Genomic DNA, 14,045 nt, shown 5'->3' on the forward strand with positions numbered 1-14,045 from the left:
CGGGTAGACCAGAAAGACCTGAAAGTGGGAAACTTGGTTCATAGCCTTGCAAAGGCTGGCGCTGTGGGGTAGAGCTGGCAATCACCAGCTTGGGTCTCATTCCTAGAGACACAACAATGTTTTTTTTTGTTTTTTTTGTTTTTTTTTTTTTTGGTCAGGGATAGACTCTTGGCTGGTCACAGGGACGGGTGGCTGCCATGGAAACATATTTGACTTATACGTCAGTGGCAGATCAGAGCCTGGCATATTTCCGATGAATATTGGATTTGAGGGCATAGCCACGGTATTTGCTGTTACTTTGAAATTGGGCCACAACCTAGCAGCCTCGTTAGGGAAATATGCATGATTTTCTTCGCAAAATTAAAATATTCTCAGGGGTTATTCGGGCTTCCAGGACAAAAAAATGTACCAGACACGAGTGTGCGAGCCAGGTTTCCAAGTCTTGGTAGCAGGAAGCTACGGTGTCCTATTCAGTCACAGCCTTGTGGTTTTCCTGGTGCTCAGGTGCTAGACTGATGTGTTCTCTGATGTGTTTCCCCTCCCTCTGTCCTTCTACACTGTGTCCTTTCCCCATCAGTCAGCCTGACACCCAAGTTGCCTCAGAGATGAGGAGACGGTGCTAAAAGCTGAGAAATACGTTAAGAAGTCAGTTCTTTGCCTTTGATTTCAAAAGCTTAAGTCTCAGGGACAGCAAGGAAAACCCAGAGTGTGAAAAAATACATTTGGAAGAAAAACCTGATGAAGGGACACAGCTATCCTCATCCCCATTCTCTCACCCAAACTGGAGTTTTCCCAGTGGGAGAAGGAGAGCAGATTGAAGAAGCAGGAGGCCACTGACGGGTCCTGAAGGCATGCCCTGCCCTGCTCTCCACTCCACACTGAGATTTAGAGGAGGCAGGGGATGATGGAAGGACCTGGAAGGTGGGAGGGATTGGAGTGTGTTGATTTATGGAAGTGGCAAGATGGCAGCCAAGATGTCTTCCGCCTTTCCCAAGTTCTCTGCGAGAGCCACCAGGTCACCAGGTGCCTACGGGTGGCACTAAAAAGCGGTCATAGGAGGGAACAAGGGGTCACTCGGCAGTGAATCAACAAGCAAAACAACAGACACGTGGACATAGGCACAGCTGGGGCCCCGTAGGACCAGGTCAGCACCCTAGGAATGATGAGAAGAAAATATGGAAGGAGCTCGAAGCCCTGACAACTTCACCGGACCAGGCTGCTATTCCGTGAAGAAGAAATCAACTCTCTCATTTAAGATATTGTTACTCAGTCTGTCCCGTGCTGGGGCCAAGCACATTCCTCCAGGCAGACAGACACGCTCGGGTACTGAGGAGGAAGCTGATGACAGTATGGAAAGGGCCCCCGAAGCCACAGGAGATGTCCACGGTAGGCCAAGGAGATAGGCAGGGCACCAACAGCATCTGCCGCACAGCCACTCACCCATGCCTCCCTTCTTCTATTATAATGGCATTTGTCACGTCACTGTGAAGTAGATTTTCTGCCCGTCTGCTCTATGAATCAAGGCTCGTGTTTATAAGTGCAGAAAACCCCAATTTCAATGAACTTAAACAAAAAAGGGAGCCTGTTGGTTTGTGGGACTGCAAAGTGAGATATCCAGCCATTTCAGATGACATCCAGGGGCTCAAGTCCCATAATCACACCCTTGCTCTGACTCTCTCTCACCCATCTCAAGAGTTTTTGTGGAGTTCACTCTCCAGCGACCCGTCCTCCCACCCCACGATGGCGGACGGGGCTGAAACCTCGAACCTTCCAAACTTTGGGTCTTTCTGAGGCGACCGAGGAACCCCGCCCGCCCTATGTCACCTCCCTGGCATAAACTCAAGGGTGACGGAAAGGAGCTCATCACGAAAAACAACAGACAGTCCCCTGACGAAGTTCCAGGGGTTTTGGAAGCTCGGCACTAGGAACCAGAGACAAAGGCCAGATATATTTCTTACTATACCACAAGAAGACCACGTTCACAGTGTGCCTCATGCCCACCACAGCGGCTGGCACAGTGGGCAAGCAGTCAACATTTGCTCAGTGAGTGAGTGAGCTAATGCATGAACGAATATGTATTTCCTCCGGAGTGTGGGAGAAGCTCCCCCAAGTGCCGGGGTGCCAGAGTTGAGCGCTGGCCTTGGAGCCACTTGGATACTCAACAAGGGCGTGTGCCAGTCTTCCAGGAGAGCCGTGGGTGGATTTGGAAGTATGTCTCTCCCCACCACAGGAGAAGTAGGCTTTTGGTTGGCTCCCTGAGTGGCTGGCTGGTCCCGAGGCACCCCTGGAGAAGCGGCCGTCTATGGGCCAAAAGGGGCTAAGGGACCCTCGTTTCTAGTTTCCAGGCCAGCCCAGCAGCCCCTTCCTGCTCCTCCTGGGCAAGACAACCGCAGATGGGGCTTCAAGGAACTTGGTGCTGGCAGCTGCAGGAACCTCTGAGAAGCAGCCTCCTAGTAATTAGTCACTGGAGAAAGAGACCCGAACCCTCCAGAAAGCAGTCACATGGGATTGTGTAGCCCTAATCCTGAAGAGAACTTTTCTCCCCCCCTAAGAAATAGATTCCCAGAAATATTGAGGTAACAGGTAATGCATGTAACTGAGAATTCCTTTCAGGAGGTTGGGGGATGGGGAAAAATAACCATATTAATGATTCCATTCAGTCGCTTTCCCATCTGTTGTCTTAAAGGAAAAAAAAAAATCAAAGATAGGCATATCATTTCTGCTATTGCCAAAACCAAAGAAGAGTGACTACCATCATAAATAAGAAACCCAGATCTTATTTCATTGACATTAATGCTCAAAGGACTATAAAAATAAGTCAAAAGAGCATTCAGAGTATATGAAATCTGCATATATTTTCATCAAATAATGCAAATTAAAATAAAGGTGAAAAAATTAACCATTTTCAATGTTCATGTTCCCAAAGATGTCTTCTAAAAATTAGAAATTTTTCCTTAAAATTGAAAGGCAAAACACAACACACAGTATGCGAATGCCAAAAGTTTAAATCAAAATTATTTAGGGGGCGCCTGGGTGGCTCAGTCGGTTGAGAGTCTGACCTCAGCTCAGGTCACGATCTCACAGCTCGTGAGTTCGAGCCCCGCGTCGGGCTCTGTGCTGACAGCTCAGAGCCTGGAGCCTGCTTCAGCTTCTGTGTCTCCCTCTCTCTCTGCCCCTAACCCACTCGCATTCTGTCTCTGTCTCTCTCAAAAATAAATAAACATTAAAAAATTTTTTAAATGATTTAGATAAAATCATTTTCGAAAAATAAAACCACTCGTGGTTCTAGTGTCCAACATCCGTCAAGCTGCCAGTTGAAGAATCTCATCTTGAGATCCACATAAAAAAATTTTTAAATGTAATATGCGCTAATACTGCAAACCGTTCCCCAGTTACCGTGTGCATCTGTTGTAAATACCACGCCAATCTCTGAGCACCCCTAGAACCAGAACCAGGAATCGAAACTCAAAGAGAAGCAAAGATGCCTGACTCCATTGGGAACCGATACTTGGTTATGCAACAATCCAGTCCCGTTATGCTGGCCGAGAGGAAGGGTTTGACAAATTAATCGATGTGTCCTTTCTGATCCAAGTAACAGAAGTCTAAGTGCACCTCAAATCCTCCTCGTACCCCAAAGCCATCTGTACCCACCAGAGTCAGGAACAGTGGAAGCCCTAAACCCTATCGGCATCCAGAGGTGGTCTCTTTTGTGGACACGATGCGGACGTGGAGGTCTGGGTAACGACAGTGGCTGTTTGGGGGCATGGGTCACACTCTGCCAAGTGCTGATCAGATCCCCAGGGAGAGAGTGCCCGTGTGCTCTTCGATACACTTATTTGTGTGTGGTTGGCGATACTGGGGCCCTTGAACCCAGGAGTGGGTACACTTCGTGGGTCCTGGGCCAGAGAGTAAATAGTTTTGGCTGTGGTCACTACTGCCATTGCTCAACTGCACCACTATAATACAAAAGCAGCCGCAGACAATTCGTAAATGAATGAGCGCAACTGTGTTCTAATAAAACGTTACTTACCCAAACAGGCTGGATCTGGTCCAGTTTGCAGGCCCTTCTAACTAACACACGGGGCCCTCTTGTCTGGACCCAAAGGCAGTCTGGCTGTTCCAGTCCCACAACCCCATGAGTTTAAGCATTTCTTAAAGCAAAGGATTCAAAAGAAATAGGAACCTTCTGTGTCCATTGGCTAACACCCGATGTTTCGTACCGCCATCACAGTGCTGGCAGCCCATGACCTTGGGCAAGTCATGGAACCCCGCCCTCTCAGCTTCGTCCCTTCATCTGTAAAACGGTCAGCTGTGCTGTTCCCTCTCTCGGAGCATTACTGAGAAAGTCAAAACAACAGTGGCAATGGTAACACTTCCCGTCTGCAAAGTGCATTACAGTTTTCCAAATTGTTTTCTACTTGACCCTTGTAAGAATCTTATGAGGCAGTCAGTCCCAACCCCATTTTTATACCTGTGGAAACTGTGGGGCACAGAGTATGTAAATAACTGGCTGAAGGGCCCCCAACTGGTAACCAGCGGAAACCAGGTCTCATCCATACATGGTATCCAGGAAGGCACCGTGTCTCTTCATTCCCAAGGTAAAGCCACTTTTACCCCAACTGTGCGGGATCTCTGTGTAAATATGCCTTGCTCTGTAAATAAAACCAGTGCTGTTTGAGCCTTTTTTTTCATCTTAGACCCCTGACCCTCTGGATTATAATTCTTTTAATATTGAAACTTATTGTAGACCCTAGACATTCTGTCACAATATCAGTGACACATTTGAGTTATTACTGAACAAACACCATTTATACCTGTATCTTGGGTTGTGCCGGTAGGAACAGAAAACATGCCAACTTTATTTTCTCCCCATCTGGGCTTTTCCATTAGGCTGCCAAAGAGCGAGCTCGTTGCCAATTCAGCGGTGATCACGTAAACATTGCTTCCTCTATTATCTTTCCCCCAAAATGATTCTCACCTGTCCAAGTTCAACGTGCACCGTGAGAAGGGCATTCAGGAAACTCCTCTCTGCCTGATGGGATTCACGATTAGGTCTGATGCTGCCTCATTTATTCATCAGGGCTGTTGACCAAGTGGTGCACGTTTTGCGACTCTAAATTCCAAGTCAAAGTTCAATCTCTTGCATTTCAGTGGAAATGGAATTTGTCAAACAGCTCTTGAAACTGGACTGTTTGACTTCTAATGTTTACAGATGTTTCATATTTTACTGGTGTTTGTGCTAAGGGGCTGTAATCAGAATCATGTCCATCACTCATTAAACATTTGATTCTTTCTGATGTTTCCAATCCTCTGAGCTCTACGCTTCCTTCCACTCACATTTAACTTTTCCCTCACAATGTCTGTCTGCCCTTTCTCGTGCAGATTTGGCAACTTTAATCTTATGAAGTTCTGCTGACCAACGTGGTAGTCACAGATCACCTATGGCTACTTACGTTTAAGTTAATTACATTTGAAAATCTACTCTCTCTAGTCAGATTTCACGTGCTCAGTAGCTCATGCGCCAATGGCTAAACTATACTGGGCATCCCAGATATAGGGCTTTTTAATTTTTGTAGAATGTTCTTTAGAAGGCACTGTATAATGGATTTAGAGACTAATTTGGACCAACTTCATAGCTGGTACAAATTCATCTGAGAACTGCTCTTGACCCACCTACTTTATTCTTTTAAACCACCCATACAAATACTAAGACCAAGACTCCAGTAACCACAGGGATCATTTGCTGATTATATATCATGCGCCATGCAATGCACCAAACCCTGAGTGTATACTATCTCACTGAATCTCTGTAATGAGTCAACATTATTATCAAGACTTATCAGGAACCTGAGGCCCGGGGCCACATAGTAAGAGGCAGATTTGAGATCGAAACCTATGTTTTTCTGGCTCTAGAGCCTGAGCTCTTAAACACTCAGTGATACCCAACTCCTCACCCTCGTCTTCCCCTGTCCCCTATTCTGCTGTGGCCCTGGCTAGACAAGGATAGGACCTAGGCTGAATGTCATGCTGGAGGGGCACTCTGCCCAAATCAAGGGCAGAGTAGGCAGCATGAGGGTATCTAGGTGGGCACAAGAGCCCAGGCTAATTTTGTGTCAAAATGAAAATAGTGTCCTTCGTAACACAACTACTGAAGCTTTTTACCGACTGGATACTTTTCCACTGAAAACGCCCCAGTAAGAATAATCACGAGTGGGTCTGTTGGGATTGGTTAGTAAAATTTGACATTAACCCAAAGTTAATGTCAATGTTAACGTACGTTCATGAACATTAATGTGTAGGCTGCTGCTTCTTTGTATTGTTTTTCATTGTTTCCTTTTTTGGAAGCACTGACTTCATTCCACAGGTCCCACGTGCCAGCTATCATTATAGTCTGGGTTTCAAACTCTTTCTCTGGGACAACTCTCGGAGATGACTGATCACTGCCGCTTGTTCACAACAAACAGTCTCTCTGTCTGCCCTGAATACTGACTTCTTACTTTGAAGCTTAAGTTGAGCTTTGTTTTTAATGCAAACCCATCTACAGATTAGAGAGCCAGAAATTGGGTCTCTGGGAGGCAGCCTGGAGGGTTCCTTGAGCTCATGGTAAAAACTCCGTATTTCACATCAGTCACAGATCTCTCACTAGACTTTCTTTCCTAGCCTTCCTTTCTTCCCTTTTAATTTTCTTTCTTTCACAGGATTCTTTGAAACTTGACGTGCTAGCTGTCAAGACTACTAAATTAATACTTTTTTTTTTTATAGGTCATAACCTTGCTGGAGTGAGCAAATCCAAATCGGAACAAGTAACACAGAGTGTTCATCCAAATAAGTTTTCACACATAGCAGGCGAGGCCCAGGATGCAGGGGACATTTCCTTGCAATCGAACAGTGCTATATGATCTCTAGAATCTGACGTGGCCGCCTCAAACCCACTCTAACAGGAAAGGTGGTAGGTGGCAGAATGAAGAACCACATGAACCTGCCTCCCGGGACCATGATATCTTGGATCTGAATATGGTGTTCCAGCTCGTCATTAGACCAGTCATTAGGCATCCACCTGGCATATCCAACACACTGGGTAATTAGCAGTAATGAGTCAGAACACAAGAACAGACCAATTAAACACCATCTACCTATTAGTCATATTTGAAAGCTACCAGTCACCAAAGACCAGCCAAATCCTGTCCGTAATCAAGAATTTGAAAAAGATCTATTGAGAAGACAGACTTTTGAGACGATGATGTCAGACGGGGTTGAACTGCATGAGTCAGAATGGAAATTCACTAGGTCAACAGACAGCTCGGATACTATAAGATAATACGATTTGGAAGAGCCAAAACCAGCCGGCTGGGGCACAAAAGAATCCTGTGGCCAAAGCTGAATTTCAAGATATCAAGACTCGGGCAAAATTGTTACTAGACTTAATAATGTTGAGTGTACTGTAGGGTCTGAGAATCACGGACCATGCCTATGTTTACTTCCCATTGTATCCCCAGCACCAAACAGCACCCAGCATATTCGGTAGGTTCGTTCAGTAAGTTTTTGCAAATGAACGAAGTAATAAATCAATGAAGTGCCATTTTGTTTTCTATCCTTTGTCACAAGGACCGCCCCTTCTTGGGCAAATGTCTCCAGGGTATCTGAGAAGTCGTGTGGCTTCCTAGGTGTTCCAAATGGGCACACCTCAGTAAGCACAGTTCTTCAAGCATTGCTGTCGTGTCTGGTTTTCCTGCTCTCCGTTAAACCTCAACCGGGCTGGAACCCTCTCTCTCAGAGCCAGTTCATTTCATTCACTTGTTTGCCCTGGGTCAGTGAATGAAAGTAAGTATAGGGCAATAAGTGTGCCCATCCCCTCCTTCCAAAACGTTTTCATTTGAACGTTATGGTGCAGCGTGGGGACTGGACTGGAATCTTCCACTCAGTAGCTGTAAGACCTTGAGCAAGTTATCTGACTCTCTCAGCCTTTGTTTCCTCATCTGTAAATAAGGGTTATAAATAGCACAATCCCTCCCTCAAAGCGCACTTGTGAGCATGAAATAAAACGACCCAGGTGAAGAGGCCAGCACAGTGCCCGTCACACGGAAAGCACACGTGAAATCGGCAGCTGTCACAGGGTTCCCAGACGCCAGCAGCAGCAGCAGCCCTACGGATTAGTTAGAAGTGCAAATTCTCAGGGCGCCTGGGTGGCTCAGTCGGTTAAGCGGCCGACTTCGGCTCAGGTCATGATCTCGCGGTCCGTGAGTTCGAGCCCCGCGTCGGGCTCTGTGCTGACCGCTCAGAGCCCAGAGCCTGTTTCGGATTCTGTGTCTCCCTCTCTCTCTGCCCCTCCCCTGTTCATGCTCTCTCTCTGTCTCAAAAATAAATAAACGTTAAAAAAAAAAAAAAAAAAAAAAAAGAAGTGCAAATTCTCTCTCAGTCCCTACCCAAAACAATGGAATCAGAAACTCTGGGTGTGGGGCCCAATAACCTGTGTTTTAACAAGAGGTCCAGGCGATTCTGACGCAGGCTGAAGTCTGAGAACCAGTGCTGTAAATGTCAGCAATAAATAGTAATAATGCGTTATAATAACGTGTTGATACGACTATTACTCTGACAGAGGCCATGTAAAATACTTTAGTTGGGTCGTTTTCAAACCAAGTTCCGGGAAGCCCTGGGGCCCAGGGGGATACGTGGGAGGCCACCTCAGAAGGTCGAGGGGCAGGTCACAGGTCCCCGGCTCTGCTCTGATGAGTGCAGACTCCACTGGCTTCATACACTTTGGTTCCAATCCCATGTCAAGTTTTGGATGGAACTTAGACAAAATGATACAAACGAGTTCTGTTCTGAAATCAATCTTGAAAATCACCACCTGGCCCCGTGTGCCAGAGGGAATCAGGCCAGCTACGAGGGAGATTCAGGGGACCAGGAGATTTCCTGGGCCTGTCACCACAGGGGATGATGAATGCCGGCCCCGCATTCGGATCCCATTTCACAAGCTTGCTCTAGCAACTGTGCTGGGTACCTTCTGTCACACATCGTATCATCAAATCCTTACCAGGTGCTACTTTCCCTCCCTTTCAGAGGAGAAAATGAAAACACAGGGACATTAAGTAAACGTGTCCAAGGTCACCCAGCTAGTGAAGCTGGACTAGAAGCCAGATCACCTGACACTGAGATTTGTTCTTGATCTTCAAGAATAGCCGCTGGTCACGCTTGAGCGGATAGCCTCACCATGCAGGAAAATGACCCACGGGGGTACCGGATGAAGTCTGCAGAGACCTTCGGATCACACTCTTGGACCAACAAGAACAAGGCAGCTGGCTTTCCCTCTGCCACTTGCTCAGCACCACGCCTGGGATAACTGAATGGTTTCTTCCAAAATGAGTCATGGTCACCACAAATTAGAAAGTCCCTATCGGAGGGGCTTTTCCCTATTTGCCACATCAGTCAGGCTGGGAAGATGATGTCAGCATACTGGGTATGCTGGACGCAGTGAGCTGAGAGTCTGAATCCTGAGTCCCAGCCTACGCCATTAGACCCTGGTCAACTGTTTAACTAGGTGGCCGAACTTGCCACTTACCACCCAAGGTGGACTTTGAATTAGATGATATTCAGAGACCTCCGCGCTCCCTGGAAAGCGGAACTAGGTAAATATTTTGTCTTTCACGGCAGTATTATTTATTTATTTATAAGCCCTTTCCACAAAGGTCTAGGGAGCCCTTACCGTGTGCCAGGCATTGTGCCAGGTACTGAGGCCGCAGCTGCAAAGGCGAGAGATGTGGTCCCAGCCTCCATGGAGCCTACAGTCTGGTGGGGACGGGAAATTGCTGCTAAGGGTCTGTCCTGTGCTGATCACGGAGAAGTACTGTTAAGTGCTTCGTGTGTGGTAGGCATAGTCCTAAGTGCTGCACAAGTATGATTTCACTTAATTCTCACAACAGTCCTACAAGGTAGGACTACTGATCTCCACGTTACAGAAGAGGAAACTGGGGCTCAGAAAGTTTAAGGAACTTGCCAAGTAGAGTCGACTGCCACTAAACAGCAGGATCTATCTGACTTCTTTTTTTTAAAGCTTTTATTTAAAAAAAAAAAATTTTTTTTTTTTACATATATTTGTTTTTGAGAGACAGAGCACGAATAGGGGAAGGGCAGAGAGAGAGGGAGACACAGAATCTGAAGCAGGCTCCAGGCTCCGAGCTGTCAGCACAGAGCCCGACACGGGGCTTGAACCCGCGAACCATGAGATCATGACCTGAGCCAAAGTCGGACGCTTAACCGACTGAGCCACCCAGGAACCCCTTTAAAGCTTTTATTTAAAAAAAAAATTATTTTATTTTTAAGTAATCTCTATACCCAGTGTGGGGCTTGAAATCATGACCCCGAGATTGAGAGTCACGTGCTTTACCGACTGAGCCAGCCAGGAGCCACAGGATTTATCTGACTTCTAAGCTGTGCCCTTAACCTCTACGTCATAGGTATCTGTGTATGTATGTCCACATACAAGGAATATCTTTTTCAGTGCCTGGAAGAACATCTACCTATAGTGAATTCTTTTTCCTCCCTCTTTCTTTTCCTTCCTTCCTTCCTTCCTTCCTTCCTTCCTTCCTTCCTTCCTTCCTTCCTTTTCTTTCTTTCTTTCTTCTTTCTTTCTTCTTTCTTTCTCTTTCTTTCTTTCTTTCTTTCTTTCTTTCTTTCTTTCTTTCTTTCTTTCTTTCTTCCTTCCTTCCTTCCTTCCTTCCTTCCTTCCCTCCCTCCCTCCCTCCCTCTCTCTCTCTCTCTCTCTCTCTCTTTCTTTCTTTCTTTCTTTCTTTCTTTTCTTTTCTTTCTTTATCTCTACACCCAATGTGGGGCTTGAACTCACAACTCTGAGATCAAGAGTTACATGCTGTACTGACTAAGCCAGCCAGATGTCCCTATGGTGAGTTCTTAATAAATAGTTACTAATTAAACATACCCATCGGGGTCAAGCTAGAGACAGAAGGTCCCAGATGATGAGATGAATGGGAATCTTGGAAACCGAGTGACCATTCTGGTTAGTGGGGGCAGTAAGGGGAGAGCCCAACCCAGCAGTGGTCTGAAAAACAGACGTGGGAGCAGAGGGATGTCAGATTGTCATACAGGTTGCCAAGAAGCCACCGTGCTGGCAACTGTCCCTGTCAGAAGTTTTCAGGGGGGGAGTTTTGGTGGGGGACATGGGCCGAGAGGGCAGACACTAACCATCTCTCCCAGCTGTCACCACAGAAGGACATTCTGTCAGTCAGGGGTTGGTTCATCACCCAGACTGAAATCTGTGTCCACCCGAGTGGCCTGGAGGAAGACGGCTGACAGAGAAGGCTGAGGTGATAATGTCATGCCTGGCTTTCTTTCTCCTGCTCCGCTGACCCACCTCTCTCTCTGGAGTGGCGGCATTCAATAAAAGGCCAATTTGCTGGGTTGGGCATACGGAGATTCTTTACCAGTGGTCTGCGGGTTCAAGACTGGTTTGGAAAGGGCCAACAGTTGTATCAGCTGCCTTTATAACATGGTACCGTGTGCTGTCCTCTGCATCACTTAAGCTACTCAGCTTTAAATAATCCTTTGTTGGGGCGCCTGGGTGGCTCAGTAGGGTGAGCGTCCGACTTCGGCTCAGGTCGTGATCTCGCTGTTTGTGAGTTCGAGCCCCGCGTCGGGCTCTGTGCTGACAGTTCAGAGCCTGGAGCCTGCTTCCGATTCTGTGTCTCCTTCTCTCTCTGCTCCTCCCCAGTCATACTCTGCCTCTCTTTCTCTCTCAAAAATAAATAAACATTAAAAACATTAAAATAAATAACACTTTGTTTTGGATTTTGAAACTCCCATTTCTTGCTTATTAAAATCAGGCTACTTAATATCACTGGCTAAGAGTTTTCAACTGGTGGAGTCACACAGGGAAAGTGATGTTACTGTTATCTTTCTGTTCAGACTGTAGCAGGGAACAACCATGAGGATCCAGGCGTGCAGAGAAAGAAGATCTCAAAGACGGGAGGCTCACATAACTGAGTTAACACCTCAGCTGTTACTTCCTGTGGCAGCCTGACTCCGATGTCCCCCAGTGATCCCCCTCCTAGTATGGTCCCTCCCCCTGAGCGTGGGCTGGCCTGGCAACTTCCTTCTAGCCAACAGAATATAGCAAAGGTGACAGGATGGCACTTCTGAGATTAGGTTAGAAGAGATGATGGGCTCTGCCTTGCCAGCAGACTCCATTGCTCTCTCAGCTCACACATGGATGAAGCAAGCGGCCGTCTCTCCCAGCTGTCACCACAGAAGGACATTCTGTCAGTCAGGGGTTGGTTCATCACCCAGACTGAAATCTGGGCCCCCACAGCAAGCTGCAGAGAGTGGCCTCCGGTTCAACAGTTGGCAAGGATGTGAGGCCCTCAGACCAACAGCTCAAAGGAACTGAATTCTGTCAACAACCACTGAGAACCTTGGAAGCGGATCCTTGCCCCGTTGAGCTTTCGGATGAAACCCCATCCCTGGCTGACACTCTGCCGGCAGCCCGTGACAGACTCAGAAGCAGAGCGCCCGGCTAAGCTACCCCCAGGATCCTGAAGCACGGGGGCCGTGAAACAATCCATGTGCGCTGTTTTAAGGTGCTGAGTTTGTAGCAATTTGTCACGCGGCAATAGAATGTTAAGACACTTCCCATCTGGGTGGATTTGGCAGGTTATTCCCCGCCTGCCCTTGAAACCTCCATTTTCTCATCTGTCAACGTGGCCTGGATAATAATAGAAATGATGATGTTAATGGCTGTCTTTGGGGATTTACGTGAGAAACTGCAAAAACACACACACACACAGAAGTGTGCAATTGTTGACGTCTGAGTGAGCAAGCGGTCTGGGCTCTGCCTAGGCTGGGTCTTGAAGACAGCGGGGGAGAGCAGTGGGCAGAGGTACTCAGTGGGAAGAGCAGGAAGGGCTTCCCTGAATCAGCTACGAAGCTTGGAGTTTGGGGAGCTAAAGATGGGATGTCGAGTGAAGGCAAAGCTGGGAACTCCAGAAACCACCAAAAGAGTTCAGCCAGACAGGGCTGTAGGTTCAAAGGAAAAGCAGGAAGCAGTGCTAACAATAAGATGGAGGGAGACTTTTATAAGGTGCCAATGATGCCAATAGGTGGGAAGGATTGATTAAGACACTACGAGTGTTTAAATGCATAGCGGAAGTCAATTCGTGCCAAAGGCACTGGAATCCAGGGCTTGGGTGCCCACTATGGTTGGCTCTGGGTACCCACCCTCTCTTTTTGATGGAACTTCTCTCCACACCACCCACAAACCCTAGGGGACTCCTCATCAAATGCGATTCCCAACCCCCACATCAGACTCCTCTAACATCGCCACTGGGATGTCTAAGGGGCATCTGAGATTTCCGGTGCCCAGATCCGAACTTCTGATTTCACACTCTCCCTCTAAGCTCTGCTGCGGCTGCAGCCTTCACATCTCAGTGTTGCCCTGACAGCTCGATATGGAACAGGGATGACCTTACGGGGCATACTGTTGAAGATGAGAAACGACAGTTCTTTGGAGGGGAGTTAAGATGGCGGAGGAGCATGGAGACCCTGAGTTTGTCTCATCCCTGAAACGCAGCTAGATCAGCCCCAAACCATGTTTGAACACCTAGGAAATCGATCTGGGGATTACCACAACAATCTGCATAACTTGAGCCACGGAACTCGGCAGGAATGCGGTGCAGAGAGGTGAACTGGGACAGAAAAGATGCAAAAGCATAGATTTAAGTAAAAAGAGTAAAGCGTGAACATCTTCCTTCCTCCCTCCTGCTGTTGTCACCCCTCTCCCGCCACATTATGTTCCAATTGTTGGTATCAGAAACTATAGGGCCACCTGCAGTCACCCGCCTGGGACTTATTACCTCTCTGCTGAGAAACAGATCATCTCCATTCCTTTTTGAAAAAAAAAAGAATACTCCAAGCAATACCATAATGAACACCCATATCCATATGCACAATTATTTCTTCAGGATAGGTTCCTAGCAGCGGGACTGTGAAGTCAAAGGACTTGCACAGAAAACATACGGTAAGAGACTGACAAATGATCC

Source organism: Puma concolor, chromosome A2 (assembly GCF_028749965.1).
Source record: "Puma concolor isolate L17-30 chromosome A2, mPumCon1.1.hap2, whole genome shotgun sequence".
NCBI classification, from domain to species: Eukaryota; Metazoa; Chordata; class Mammalia; order Carnivora; family Felidae; genus Puma; species Puma concolor.